The sequence below is a fragment of the Mirounga leonina genome, unplaced genomic scaffold (genome assembly GCF_011800145.1).
Source record: "Mirounga leonina isolate KUSES-001 unplaced genomic scaffold, KU_Mleo_1.0 Mir_173, whole genome shotgun sequence".
Classification (NCBI taxonomy): domain Eukaryota; kingdom Metazoa; phylum Chordata; class Mammalia; order Carnivora; family Phocidae; genus Mirounga; species Mirounga leonina.
In genome coordinates this window covers 87,230,959-87,245,427 of record NW_023270447.1, presented here as the reverse complement: position 1 = coordinate 87,245,427, position 14,469 = coordinate 87,230,959, and the positions used below count along the sequence as shown (strand labels likewise).

Genomic DNA, 14,469 nt, shown 5'->3' with positions numbered 1-14,469 from the left:
AGGACTTTTCTCTGGCTTTCCTACGTCTAACAAATGTTTACTGAGATCTCCTTCACAGGGACTCTGCTAAGAACGAGGCAGGCAGGTGGGGAGGGTACCAGCCCTCGGGTGGGTGGGTAGGGGGCTTATGAGACGCAGGCGGTCCGCACATAACTAGAGACCAGCCTCAGGCCTGGTTAGCTTGTACTCCCAGAACTGCTGTGTCCAGGGAGATTGTGGGCATGTGAATGGGGGTGTGAGGGGTCAGTTCCTGCTTCACCTTGTTTTTCTTCAATTGCACAGTTAAAGGGAGAAGTGAATGTGCAACTCATGAAGCAATTCCCCTTTGGCTGGCTTATTTTTCAAAACGATTTTTGTTTAGAGAGCAGTCTCCTCCCTCCCAGAGGCCAGATGCTTCTGCGGGTCTGGTGATGGGGCGTGGGGCCCCACCAAACGTTTCTTTACCATGGGACCTTAGAAAAGCTCTTTCAGCCACTCCCCAGGGGACAAACATGTTTCCCAGCAAAGCTGGCAGGTCCAGAGGGAAGTGCTCCAGGAGGATGGGGGGGTTGGTGCTGCCCTGTCTGATGGCGGAGGCATGTAGTCATCGACCACCAGCTGCAGGACGGCAGGAGCCTGACTTGTCAGGAAGGGAGGAAGACGTTCTCCTCGGTGCCACGGCCAGTGTTTCATAAATGGCAAGGCTTGCAAAACTCCTCCTCTCTCTCCTTGCCGCTAATGCTAAAACCGAATTTTCTTTGATTCGGTTGGTGGAAATCCCCCGCAATCATATCAGAAATGCTGCCAGTGTCAAGATGGGAAAAAAAAATTTAAAACCCCGGGAACCTCCCTGCCCACTCCTTCCTTGCAGAGCCACACGGTGGCCCACTCTCCCCTCCCTGGGGGCCCGCACAGTCCGCGGGGCCTGAGGCCGGTGCAGTGAAGGTTCCAGCTGCCCTGGCCTGTGAGAACCACCCCCCACCCACTCCTTCCCCAGAGGTGATAACCTGGCTCCCTTGGATAAGGGGGGGGGGGTCAGGACTTCTAGAAAAGGGTGCTTCTCAAGGCCGCCTACTTTCTGGGCCGAGAGGGAGAGTGATCGGAGGAATGGGAGTGGCATTTCGAAAGTGGTATTTCAGTTCACTTCTGTTTCACTCACTTTGGGGAAAATGCTTTCCACTTAGAGAAAATACCAGGAGAGTGGGGAGGGGGGAGGGGGGAGAGGGCAGCCACAGAAAGGGAGCAAGCTGCCTGGGTCAGATTTATGTCCTGGAATGATGCTATCTGTGTTTCCTGGGACCGCTGTAACAAATTACCACAAATTCTGTGCCTTCAAGCAGCAGACGTGTATTCTCTCGCGGTTCTGGAGCTCAGAAGTTCTGAGTCAAGGTGTCAACAAGGCCTTACTTCCCTCCAGGGGCCTAGGGAAGACTCCTTCTTGCCTCTCCCAGCTCGAGGTGGCTCCGGGCTGCCCTTGACTCGTGGCCACGCCACCCCACTCTCTGCTCCCTCTTCACTTGGCCTTTTCCTCTGTGTCTGTGTCTTTCTGCTGTCTCTTAAAGGACACTTGTCATTGGATTTAGGGCCCATCCTTAACTTAATTACATCTGCAGCGACCCTTTCTCTGGATAGTGATTTTCCCAAATAATCCCCAGGTTCCTAGGGTTGAAACATGGACACATCCTTTTGGGACCACTGTTCAGCCCTCGGCAGGTGGACAGGAGCACGTTTCTTTCAGTATCTCCCGGGAAGGTGTTGAACACAGGTATCTTTGCAGGGAACCAGCCGTCCCCTGCGTCTGGGCCCTGGGCTACTGCTTCCCAGGCTCTACCCTTCCTCTCCTATTTCCAGCTTCACTTTCCCAGCTTTGTGAACTGGTAGCCACCTTAGTAGTGGGCTCTGCCAATGGCAGTCCCCCTCCCCAGGGTCCCAAGAGCAGAAAAGACAAGTCCCAAGCTTGGAGAAGTTGCCCGCAGGCTAAGTTCTGCACCTGCAGAGAATTGCCCCTGCCTCCAGGCAGTCCTCCGGTCTGGTCTCCCTCCTGACCTTTCCCCTTCCCTTCAAGAACAGCTCCTTCGCTGCTCAGGGCCTCTCCCAGCCAGGGCTCCCCCCACCCTCTGTTTGGGGCCACACAGCACTTCTCATTTTGGAGTTTCCTCTGTTGAGCAGCCCCCGCCCCCAACCAGGAGAGGTGGGGGCAGGGCTTGGTTTTGCTGCTGTGTCTGCTGTGGGATGGAGCTGGTGGTACTGAGAGGGATCCGGAGCTCCCCGGACCTGGGGGTGCAATTAAGGAGTGCTCCAGGGCTCTCTGGAGGGCAGGGCCACTCTCCTGCCTCCTCTCCCCCTCCCCCAGCCTCCCCCCCCCCCAGGACAGGAGAGGGGTGTGTGTGTGCATTGCCACTCTTTGCTTTGGTTGTGAAATCTGGGAGAAGTCTTTTCTTATCAACAGGGAAGCAAGGTCATAGCCCTGTTATTGAAATTTTGAAAAGTCACTTAAGTATGGTGGGGTGGGACGGGGCACAGAGGTGGTGGAGGGATCTCTGCATGGAAGAAGAAGCATTATCTTTGGAGTCAGCCAGACTGGGTTTTAATCTCAACCTCGTTTTATCTGCTGAGTGACCTGTGGCAAATCACTTAACCCTCCTGAACCTCAGAACCCCCGGGGGGAACATGGGTATAGTAATATCATCAGCCTGTAAGATTTTGTATGTTGTCACATGTCTAGGGCCAGGCACAGAGCCCCATGGCGGAACAGGCAATGCCTGTAAGGAGCTGGGGTACCGCGGGTGGCCTGTGAGTGTCATGATCCCACTGTCCCCAGTGCAGCCACTGCCAACTGGACTATCTTTTCCCTTTTTTTTGGGGGGGTGCACTTTTAATACAGTTGGACCTCATAAGCAGGTGAGTTTTTATATTTTTGTGTCTCAATTGTAAAATATACACGAAAAACTTTGCCATCTTGACCGTGTACAGTTTGGTGGCATTTGGTACATTCACACTGTCCTGCAACCAGTGACTCCAGAACTTTCTCATCTTGCAAAATTGAAACGCTGTCCCCATGAAGCAATAAGGAGCCATTCTTCCCTCCCGCCGCACCCACCCCCGGCCACCGGCCAGCAACCACCATGCTACTTTCTGTCCCTCCAAATTTGACTGCTCTCTGTGCCTTATTAGTGGAAGCGCACAATGTCTGTCCTTGTGTGACCGGCTTATTTCACTTTGCGTAATGTCCTCAAGGTTCATCCATGTTGTGGCCTGTGTCAAATGTGCCTCCTTTTTAAGACTGCAAAAGGTTCCTTTGGGTGCCACGGTTTGTTTATCCATTCATCGGTCCACGGACACTTGGGCTGCTTCTGTCTTTTGCCTACTAGGAATAACGCTGCTATGAACACGGATGTACAAATATCTGTTCACGTCCTTGCTTTGAATTCTTTTGGGTACGTGTCCAGAAGGGGAATTGCTGGGTTGTTGGTAATCCTATGTTTAATTTTTTGACGAGCAAGCCATGTGCTTCTGGAGTTTGCTTCCTTCACGATGTCGGCTTGTTGGCATTTTTCCTCTTTGCTTTGCAACCAAGCCATCCTTCCCAGTGGTATTTTAAGTGTCCTAAGGGACACCATCATTTTATCAAGCATCTTCCATTGTGGGACGTTTATGTTGCTTCCAGCCACACACACACACACACACACACACACACACGTGCCCACGAGACTCTCAAAATCCCGTCATTGACATTTGCCCATATTCGAGAATTATTCTATCAGGAGCGCCTGGGTGGCTCAGTTGGCTACGCGTCCAACTCTTGGTTTTGCCTCAGATCATGATCTCAGAGTCACGGGATCGAGCCCCACGTCGGGCTCCAGGCTGAGCGTGGAGTCTGCTTGAGACTCTCCCTCTGCCCCTTCTGGTTGTGCACGCAAGTGCGCGTGCACTCTCTCTCTCAAATAAATAAATTTTGAAAAAAAAAAAAAAGAATCATTGCATCAAAGGCATTGAACATTTTGATGGCTCTTCCTGCTAAATGGTTTTCGATTTAGGAAGACTGGACCAGTTTATCCCAGTGATACATAATAGTTTCATGACACGTTCACTAGTATTAAATAATATTGGGAAAAAATGTTTTACTCATAGGCCCCAAAGGTAATCATCTTAAATATGTTTCTTTTATTGCTAACGAAGTTAAATAGCTTTCTTCTTGGCTCTAGCTGTGTGTTTAACATGAGATTTGCTGCAGTGGAATGCAGTGGTTTAAACCCTTGAACTCTGGAATCGGATGGATTCAGATTCAAAACCTTAGCTTTGCCACTTGCCAGCTGTGTGACCTTGAGTAGATTATTTACCTTCTCTGATCCTTGGCTTCCTCCTCTGTAAAATGAAGCTAATTCGACCTGTTTGTCGGGTTGTCTCAAGGATTAAATGAGATCAAATTAGATAATGAACATTGGCTGGCCCGTAGTTGACAGTCAGGAAATATTACTGTCAACAATATTGCTGTTACTGTCCTTACCATTATTCTAATTTAAGTTAACAAGTCTCCACTCACCCTCAAGATTCATCTTGTTTCCACTAGGGCAGACGGTACACACTTACGCCAAAGGGATTTAGGTTAAGCACAGGGATCAGTTTCCTGCTCTAAACACAGACAGTCCCAGAAGGAAGCCGACAGCCGCCCTCCGGTGAAATGGACGGTGTCCTTGGCTGTCTGGCTGGATTTGGGTGTGAGCCTCCCTAAGGCAAGCGGATGAGCCTGTGTCACGTGATGCTTACCTCCCGGGAGATGAGAAGAGCCGTGACGGGCTGCCCAGAATCCTGAACCCCCGACAGGGCTGTTTCGCCAGGACCCTGTCCCCCTGCGGTTCCACAGCCTCTGTCGCGTGCAAGTGGCAGATAAAGACTCACTAGATGGTCGAGTCCGGAGCTCATTCTGGTGGCTGTTCCACAGCTGACCTCCAGATGCTCCATCAAGCAGTTTGGGAAACTGAGGCAGACACTTCAAAGGCAGGACCCCCGGGCTTTGGTGCCAGCTTGGGTTGCTGCCCTTGAGGCCTGCTTTTGCAGCCCCGTAGAGGAAGGTGGGGGCCACTCTCGGGTAGACCTCTGGGAGCCCCAAGTGGGGGGGATGCCAGGGGAGCAGACAGTGCTGGGGCGCGCTCAGTGCGTGCATTTTCCTCTGCTGCCCACCTGGGTTCGAGGAGGAAGTTAATGAAACCGGGATCTGGGTCTCAACCAACCTTTTCTCAAGAAGTTTTCTCTTAGGGGGAAAAACACTGAAAACCGTCAACTTTCCCCGTCACCTGTCTCTGTGTTCAGAGCCAAGGGAAGGACAAGCAAGATCATACCTGCTGTTTCTGGTGGGAAGCACAGCACAAGGCACAGTATTTCAAGAACGAGTGGAAAGGAAGCTTAATGTTAGTGTCAAAAGCCAGAACTTCAGAATTCGATGGAAGTCCAGGTCTTAGCTTTGACGCTTGACACGTGGATGACCTTGCAAGTTATTTTCCCTCTCTGAGCCTCCAGGTTTTTTTCTGAAAATCGGGAACAAGTGCTTCTTTTACTTGATTATCGAAAAGATTAGAAATAAGGAAAAACCTGTCGAAGGTCACGGGCTCTCCAAAAATCGCTATTTTTGCCACTGGATGAATGAATCCTTGCAGCCCACGTTATGGGAGCGAGTGGGTTTTTAATGACAGGGGTCACTGATTGTTGGGGTTTGCTTGCATCGTAAAGTCTATCCACCCATCATTTCATCTGGCCCTCCCAGGGCTGACCCGTATGAAAGGCACAGAGCACGTGGCAACAAATACCACTGTTTTATACCTAAAAGTCGGAACGGCTTTGTCCTTTGTTATCAGCCCGCTTCTCTCAGATGTGTCAAAGCCCAACGTTTATTCTTTTTTTTTTTTTTTTTTTTTTTTGAGACAGAGACAATGAGAGAGAGAGAGCACATGAGAGGGGGGAGGGTCAGAGGGAGAAGCAGACTCCCTGCCGAGCTGGGAGCCCGATGCGGGACTCGATCCCAGGACCCTGGGATCATGAGCTGAGCCGAAGGCAGTCGCTTAACCAACTGAGCCACCCAGGCGCCCTGCCCAACGTTTATTCTTTTCCAGCTTTTTCTAACCCTTCAGGGTCTAAAGGAGCTTGGGGAATAAGAGCGGAGGGCTGAGGGGGTGAGATCTTTCTGGGCCTTTTCTTCCTTCAGAGCAGAAGGGAGGGGGTGAGAGGAGCAGCCCCTGGACTAGCCCACCTGGCCTGGACTGGCAGGCAAGAGCAGTTTGCCCGTGAGGTCTGCCATCCGGTGACCTTGGCTGTGGCAATTGGACCTTGGCCATGGCAGTTTGACCTTGGCCGTGGCAGTTGGACCTTGGGTCAGCCCGGTCATTTTGAGTGGCAGCAGCGAGACGGGGGGCTACCGAGTGGGCAAGGTGCCCTGCAGGCAGCCACCCCAGGAGCCCTTGTGCTGCAGGTGTGTGGGAAAGTGGTTGGGGAAGGTCTGGCGGCTGGCCGTGACCTTGGCCCTCATGGACCATGCCTGTCCTAGAGGGGATGGGATATGCAAGCCTGGCCTCCTGCAGCCCCCTCCAGCCATGACCTTGCTTTGAAGCTTCCAGTTTTATTTTTAACACGAACGTTAATTTTACATTTTATTCCATGATAAGCCTGTGTTTATTTTACTAGGAGGCATAGTTCCCCCTAAACATTGAGTCAGATGGACGCTCTGGGAAGATGTTTGTGTTTTTTCTGTGGCTTCCGCTACTCCCAGGACAGCATCTCTCACCATAGTTTGAAAGGGTGGATCGGGGCAAAACGGCGTGAAGGATGATTGGCCGCAATCATGACAAACCGTAAACGGTTTAATAGGAGTCCCGTTTTCCTATGTGATTCGCTGGTTGAGTCGCTGAAACTCTGGTTGGTGTAGAGAGTATTAAAATGCTACCCCTCAAGTCCAGGGGCGCCTGGGTGGCTCAGTCAGTTAAGCCTCTGACTCAGTCTCAGCTCAGGTCTTGATCTCAGGTTTGTGAGTTCAAGCCCCACCTTGGGCATGGAGTCTACCTGAAAAAGAAATAAAATAAAATGTTATCCCTCAAATCCAGACATTTTAACCTAAAACGCATACATGTACGTTGGTTCACTGATGCACAGAGGCAAGGCCCCAAGGGCAACAGTCCCTGTAAACTTTGCTCCTTCCCCCCAGTCTCTCATGCCTTGGCCATTCCGCTGCAATGGAAAGTTTGTTTTAATGACTCCTCTTCATTGGGTTTCTAAAGCATTCTGCTTCGTTGTCATGGAAACGACTCTTTCTTTATACACCCATATTTCTCTGCTTTTCCTCTTCCGTGTCGTGTAATTACTAAGGTGGGCAACTGGCGTGAGCTGATGTGGGCCCAACCAAGCACAGCCAATTCCTGTTAGCGTGCAGGGACTGGGGCCCTGAGGAGGATCCTGCTGGCCCCAGTGGTCAGCACGCTGAGGCCATCGGCCAGGATGGGTTGGAGAGGGCATGGGGAGCACAATTCGCCCCTGAGTCTGCTGGGGGGAGGTTGCATAAGGCCGAGGGATAGAAGGAATCGCAGGGCAGGGCCAGAGCAGGTCAGAACTCCCGGCTGAAATTCACCAGCCCCTCACTCTGAGAACGGGCACCACCAGCTCTAGAGCGGAGGCATCCAGAACCAGTTTCTTTTTCTGTGGAGCCAATCAGCAAGCATTCGTACTTCGGAGTTTCCCCATCAGCCAGCTCAGAATCGCCACCTTTGTTAACCGGGCTATTTCTTTGTCTGATAATTATAATGGCAACACGCACCCACTCTGTCGTGTTGCAGGCACTTTGAAAATGCAGATTTATTCTTCTAAGTACTGTTGCGATCCCTGCTTTATAGAAGGGGAAACCGAGGCACGGAAACACTTAGTAACTTACTTAGGGATTGCCCAGCTAGGAAGTGGCAGGGCCTGTTCCTCACCCCTGTGCTGGGCTGTCTCCAAATGTGGCTGCATTTGGGAGGGAGCACTTGGTTGGGGCAGGGGGATCTGGACCCCAGGCAGGAGGATGGGCGAGGCCTCTGAGAGTCCGTGGCTATGCAGAGGGGCTTCCCAGCCCATTCTGACCCGTCCCCTCTCCCCCCTCCCCACCCCAGGACTTAGTTGGGCTCCAAGCAGCCTTCCCTGTTCTTGCTGGTCCTGCAACTCTGGGAGAGCTGACATCCTGGCCTCTGGTCCTCTAGAGTGAGACAGGCCAGGAGGATGCGGCTTCTGTACCCAGCCCTGCCCCAGTCTGCCCAGGGTGGTGCCCATTCTCCCCCTCTGTCCCGAGGAAGCAGGGCCTGGCATCTGAAATCTCATCCCCTCCTTGCCCAACTCTTGAACCTTTTGCGGGAAGTCCGTCTGACAGTCCTCTGCTGGTGGGTGACAAACAGAGCAGCAGAACTCAGGTGTCTCTTCAGTCAATGGCCCCAATCAAAAGATGAGAAAAGAGACAGAAGGCGCCTACGCTTTGCCGGCTGATGGCAGGTGCCCAGCGATGGGCTCTGCCCTGATAAACCATGCAAGGCTGTTGTTCCGGACAGAGTCTGAACATATCCAGAAGCTCCCAGGGGCAGAAGTGGCCTGGAGACCTGCTCTGGGAGGGGAAGGAGGTGACCCGGGGCACTTGCTGAGGAGAGACTGACCCCATGATGGATGATGGAGGGAGGTGTTCCGAGCACTGTGTGTCATCCCCAACATAAGTAGTCTGCAGATCTGGGGTCTCGCAAGAACAGGAGGGGCGAGGACGTGTAAACCCATGGCCGGATAGGGAACTGGAGTGTTGAGTGCCTGGGTAGGCAGCCAGCTGCAGAGCCAGACCCCAGGAGAAGGAGGTAAACTGCCCCTTAGCTGAGACCCTTGAGAAGGGAACCCATCTCCACTGCTACCCCTCTGTGTGTGTGTGCGTGTGATTAGCTTAGGGGGTCAGAACAGAAGAAGGAAGTGGAATTTGCAGTTTTAAAGGATATTAATTATTTGGGGGTCTTGATATTGGGGCAGACTAGATCTTCTGGGTATTACAGGCTGGGATCTTGCCCGTGGGTGTTTTTAATATGTGTGCTATGTTTTATAAATATGTGCATGCGTGTGTGCTAAATATTTTTAGTTGTATAGGATTAGTGCAAGCTAGTTATGAAAGGCTTGTAAGATACAGATTTGCCAAAGAAGAAATCCATCATCTACCTATCCTAGAAAACCCCCACCACTCAGTGGCTCCTGATCTTTTTCAGACTTTAAATCCTTTTGAAAATCTGCTAAAGATCATGGACCTCTCCCCCAGAGAAAGGCTCTTAGAGTATAATGTTAGGGGGTTCCTTGGTGTCTCCCAAGTTCACCCTAGACTCATTAGGGTGCACCGAAGGACTGTTTGGGTCCAACCCCCGGCTTCTCTGCATTATGGGATGCTGTCTCCAAAACCAGTGTCGAAGGCCAGAGAGAGACAGAAGATTCCAACACCACCGAGGGCTGCATAAGACATTCTTGCCCAACAACTTAGTCAAAGTCTGCTTTGAGGGGTGTCTGGGTGGCTCAGTCAGTTAAGCGTCCGACTCTGGATTTCGGCTCAGGTCATGATCTCAGGGCTGTGAGATCAAGCCCCACATAGGGCTCCACCCTGGGCATGGAGCCTGCTTGAGATTCTCTCTCTCCCTCTCCCTCTGCCTACCCGCCCTTACTGCTCATGTGCTCTCTGTCTTTAAAAAAAAATCTGCTTTGAAGCTGCTTCTGTTTTCAGCCTTGACCACCTCTTAGGTACCATGTACAAGTTTACTCTGTGCTGTTTAAATCCTTTCTTTTGTCTAAAATTCACTACTCCTTTTGGGGGGCTTTCAGCAAGGACAGACTCACCTGAATCATTTGGTGACTCCTGTAACGTCAGCTCACTTACGGGGCCAGCTGAGCTTTGGGACAATTGCTACCTGTGGTTTTGTGGCCCTACCTTGGCTTGGCAGGTGGAAGGGCCTAGGAGAGGTGGGCGTACGTCGGGTGGGGGGCGTCATCTACGGAGGTTGGGAAGTCAGAGCCCATGTCCAGGCTCGGCACGTTGGGCTCTGCGCAGCCTGCAACCAGGCAGGGTCTCCCTGGAAGATTAGCAGGCAAACCTCCTTTTGCCAAGTTTCGGGGAGCTGGCTGCAAGCATCCCACCCCACGGCATCCGAGGCTCTGGTTAGCTATCCTTCGCACCATGGTCTCTGCCCCAGGCACGGGGAAACCCCTCCACTTCGTTTCCCCAGCCTTGCCGGTGGCCGGCCTCCCTAGGTGCCACTCCCTACTTGGGACCCGTGACCTTGCCTGAGCTCCTCCTCCTCTTTTAATAAAACAAGCTTTATATTTCACTTCATGTGCACAATTCCATGGTTTTCCTATATTTACAGAGTTGCACAACTGTCACTGGAATTGACTGTAGAACATTTTCATCACTCCAAAAAGAAACCTCATACCCATTCACAGTCACTCCCCACTTCTCCCCAGCCTTCCCAGCCCTTGGCAACCATGAATCTCCTTTCTGTCTCTATGGACTTGCCTATTCTGGACATTTTGAGTAAATGAAATCATACAGGATGTGGTCTTTTGTGGCCAGCTTCTTTCACTCAGCCTGTTGCCTCTTCTTTAGAAACATGTCTGACTCATACAATTACAGGAGAGGGGTTGTTCCTACCGATCATTTACTCCGTCACAAGTATTGATGGGGTGTCTGCTGTCCTAAGCCTGCAGCAGGTGCTGGGCCACATGGCAAGGAATGCAGCAGCCGTGGAAGGTGTATTAGTCATCAATTGCTGTGTAACAAATGATCCCAACACTTAGCAGCTTCATTAATTACCATCTCACAGTTGCTGTGGGTCCAGAATCTGGAAGGAGCTGGGGCTGCAGGTGTCTGGAGCCGGTTTGTTGGCAGGTCTCAGTGACTGTCCTGCTGATGGCCAGATATCTGCCCCCCCACTTCCCCCACCCTCACCCCCCCACCCCTGCCATGTGGCCTTCTTTACAGCGCAGTTTGTGTCTTTCCAACATGGCGGCCGGCTTACCTGATACTGAGAGATGAGAAAGACAAAGACCCCAAGGCTAAAGCCCTCAGTTTCTGTGAACCTAATCTTGAAGGTGACGTGCCATCACTCTGCCAGATTCTCTTGGTCACACAGAGCAATCATGCTATCATGTGGTGGGGGCTGCAAAGAGGTGTGAATACCAAGAGGGGCAAGGGACTGGATATGGTTTCATATGGAGAATGGTCCTCATGATAGCGAGCTCCCAGCCAGCTTGTTCATGAAGGGCCCACTGGGCTGCCTCTGGACGAGCCTTGGGTTGGCTGTGAGTTCTCTGGTTCCAGACTCCGCTCAGGCCTCCTCCACCTTTCCCCGCTTTGTATTTGTAACTAGGGAACGGAGCTTGTAACTATATACATTGCCCTTGGTACCACCTGATTTATCCACTTCACATAGAATAATTTTTACAGATGATTTTCCAGGTATTTGTGAATTCTGTGTGCATTTCTATCAAATGGATGAGTCAGCTTTGGGATTTCCTTTCATTTGTGTGGTCAAGAAGGATGTTGACTAGAACCGTCCCCGGGACCCATCCCGGTGGGTTTGATACTTCCCACCACGGCACGGGGACACACCATCCCACAGAAGTTGCTGGAGACACCTTCTTTCCCAGATGGCCCATGAGACTGTCTTGAGGGGCAGGATCAGGTCTTGTTAAAAGGGACATATATCATGCATTAAAAAACTGAGCCTCATACCCTGAAGTAGTTGGAAGCTTTGTTGTGAGAAGCAGTTTTAGGCTCAAACGCATTTAGTCAACACAGAACGGCCAGCAGATCAGTTTCCTGAGTCCCCAGGGTATCTTTCAGGAGCCTTGATGTGTGACGCACACAATGAACGCCCTGTTGGTCCCATTTATCCCCCTTACCCTAATTTCTCCCAGTACGTATTCACACTTGATCTTCTTCACAAGCAAGGAATAGCTTTCCTTCTCTAAAAGATATAAAGAAGTCTAAGACGGGGCGTCCTCCCACGAGGATCACATTCTGGAACTGGAGAGACCTCAGACTCCAGGAAATGGTGGCAGAATGCAGCGTGTCCCCGGATGCTCTGCTGCGAGCTCCTGGCTAGAAACCCCCCCTCCAGAGGCTGTCCCATTGATATTTGCCTCCACTAGCCGAGCTGGGCACTGTGTGCGGGCACCTGCTTTTACAGCTGAGGAAACAGCTCTGGAGTAGTGAAGAAACTCCTCCAAATCCAGATCTAATGCCAGGGCTCATGCTCCTGCCTTTTGTGAGAGAGTCCCTGCAAGCATGAGTGCTTTTGGTATACCCCTCTCCACCCCAGGTCACAAACTCAGAAAGCCTCAATGAAGGCAGACTCTTAGTCTAAGCTTGGGGAATTGGCCAAAGGAAAAAAGAAAGAAGCTCCAGAGTCTAATTAACTTCACTTTTTAACTACAGATGAGGCAATTTTGAATTAATGGGGGGTGAGAGTCTTGAAGATTAATGGAAATATGTGAAGATGGCAGGAGAGCAGGGGCCAGACATTCCTGTAATTAGGCTCCCTCGTCTGTGTGCCTGGAAAGTAAAAAGATCAAGGGGACAAAGCCATGGGGGGATTATGTGAATAACTATGGAAACTATCTCTCCCCTTTGAGGAGGATTATTTTCCAGAGTCCTCCTGTTTTTCCTAAAAGAACTAAAAACATTTAGCTGGTTTTTTTTTCTTGTTAGTTGCATCTTATTTTTACTGACTGTAGCATTCTTGTTCTCGACTCTACTCCGCATCTTACCTGATCACACCTAAAAATGCTGTAGGGCAGGAAGAATAAATTTCCCTCTACCCTTCTAGATTCTTGGCTGAGAATCCCCCACCCAAAGATAAAAAGACGGGTTAACAGGAGAAAAACGTATTTAATTACTAAAGGATGGGAGCCCCACAAAAATACAAGATTCAAAGATGTCACCGGAGCAGGGGGCTTTATACTTTTTAGACAAAGAAACAATAAATGTATGAAGGATTGACAAGACAGAGAGGTTCGGGCTTGGGGAAGTAACAAGGTTTATTTATATGGCCTTCTTGGCCCTAAATTCCCAGTCCCTGATGATAAGGATGCCTTCTACCCTCCCCAGGCCCCCACCCCAACCCCCTGCCCCTTACAGGGAGGGGTACCTTTAACAGGCAAGATTTAGCTCCTGCTGTCAGGGGGACAAAGGAGGTTCAGAGTGTCCTTCTTGCATTGCTGTTTCTCAAATACCTTTTATTCAAAATAATCAGTATGCCAAAGTGGCATATGGGGGTAACAATTCTAAACCCCTACAATGCAGAGTGCCAAATGTGAATAGGAAGAGCCCACCAAAATTCCAGGAAGGTTGGTGGTTGGGATATTGGTGGGCAGCTGGGAGAAGCTGACATTTCCTCACCTTGAGCTTACCTGGAAGTGTCAGGAGAGAGGAGGAGGAGTGACTAATGGAGCAGAGAAGTTTCCCTCTTATGGAGCTTCTTGATTGTAGCAAGGGTTCTCACGGGTGGGAGCAGAGACTCATCTGGTTTCCTGCCTTGTGCTTGCGAACTTATAAAGAGGATCCAATCTTTGTCTATAGCAAGTAGGAGGGCAGGAATCTAATTTTTCTGTTTACTCTGATTTCCTAAGAGTTGGTGAAACCTATTTAGCCACCAAACTAATTTATTTAGACCCTCATCTGTATTCCAGAAAGGATTTAACATACCTGAGCCCCGAATGAGGCAGGAATCGGGACACTTGGGTGTTCCTTTCCTCTCTGCCATGTTGAGCACGTCACTCCGTCTTTGCATGTTTCCCATCTATCTGTGAGAGCACACGCTTTTCGAGCAATTACTGTACACACCAGGTACTGTTCTAGAGACTTTCCACTCACCTGTATTAATTCACTTCATTCCCTCCCAATTATTATGTGATGTGTCTTTCTGGATTTGTTAGCGCAGTTTCAGTACGTTGTTCTGATACGGGCAGGATGACTTTTGGTGGCTTCTGCCATTTTCAAGGGATGCTGGCTTTTCCTCGGGGCTCCAGAGGAACCAGTACCTGACGCTCCCAGTTTGAACCCCAAGCCATGTCACTGGGTTCCATTGCTGATAAAGAGCTTGTCTTTGCACTTGGCTTTCCATGCTGGAAAGAAAGCGAAGTCTGCAGGACTGGGCCCCTAAGGAGAAGGGCACGCACGGGGAGGATGGGGGAGTGGAACCGGGAAGCCTGTCTGCCCGCAGACAATCTCTCCCCTGGCTTGGCGGCATGGGGTCATTATCCTTTCCTGGTTGGGGGTTGTTGGGGATACTACAGACCCCCAGCCAAGATGGTTGTCAGAGAGAACTCTCAGCTCAGTCAGCCTGTCTAAGATCAGGCTGTGACTTCTGGCGGCTTATGTCTCATCCTCATACTGCACCTCCACCCCACCCCCCCCCCCCACCCCTACACTCCCTGCCTGTGAGTCAAGGGCAGCTCAGCAGGAGG

At 50.9% G+C, this 14,469-nt stretch overlaps 1 protein-coding gene across 5 annotated transcripts in view; it reads left to right on the top strand.

The window, feature by feature from the left end:
* PIK3CD (phosphatidylinositol-4,5-bisphosphate 3-kinase catalytic subunit delta) overlaps window positions 1-14,469 on the top strand; it is a 46,780-nt gene that overhangs the window by 2,311 nt on the left and 30,000 nt on the right. The gene's annotated exons all lie outside the window — the stretch shown is intronic.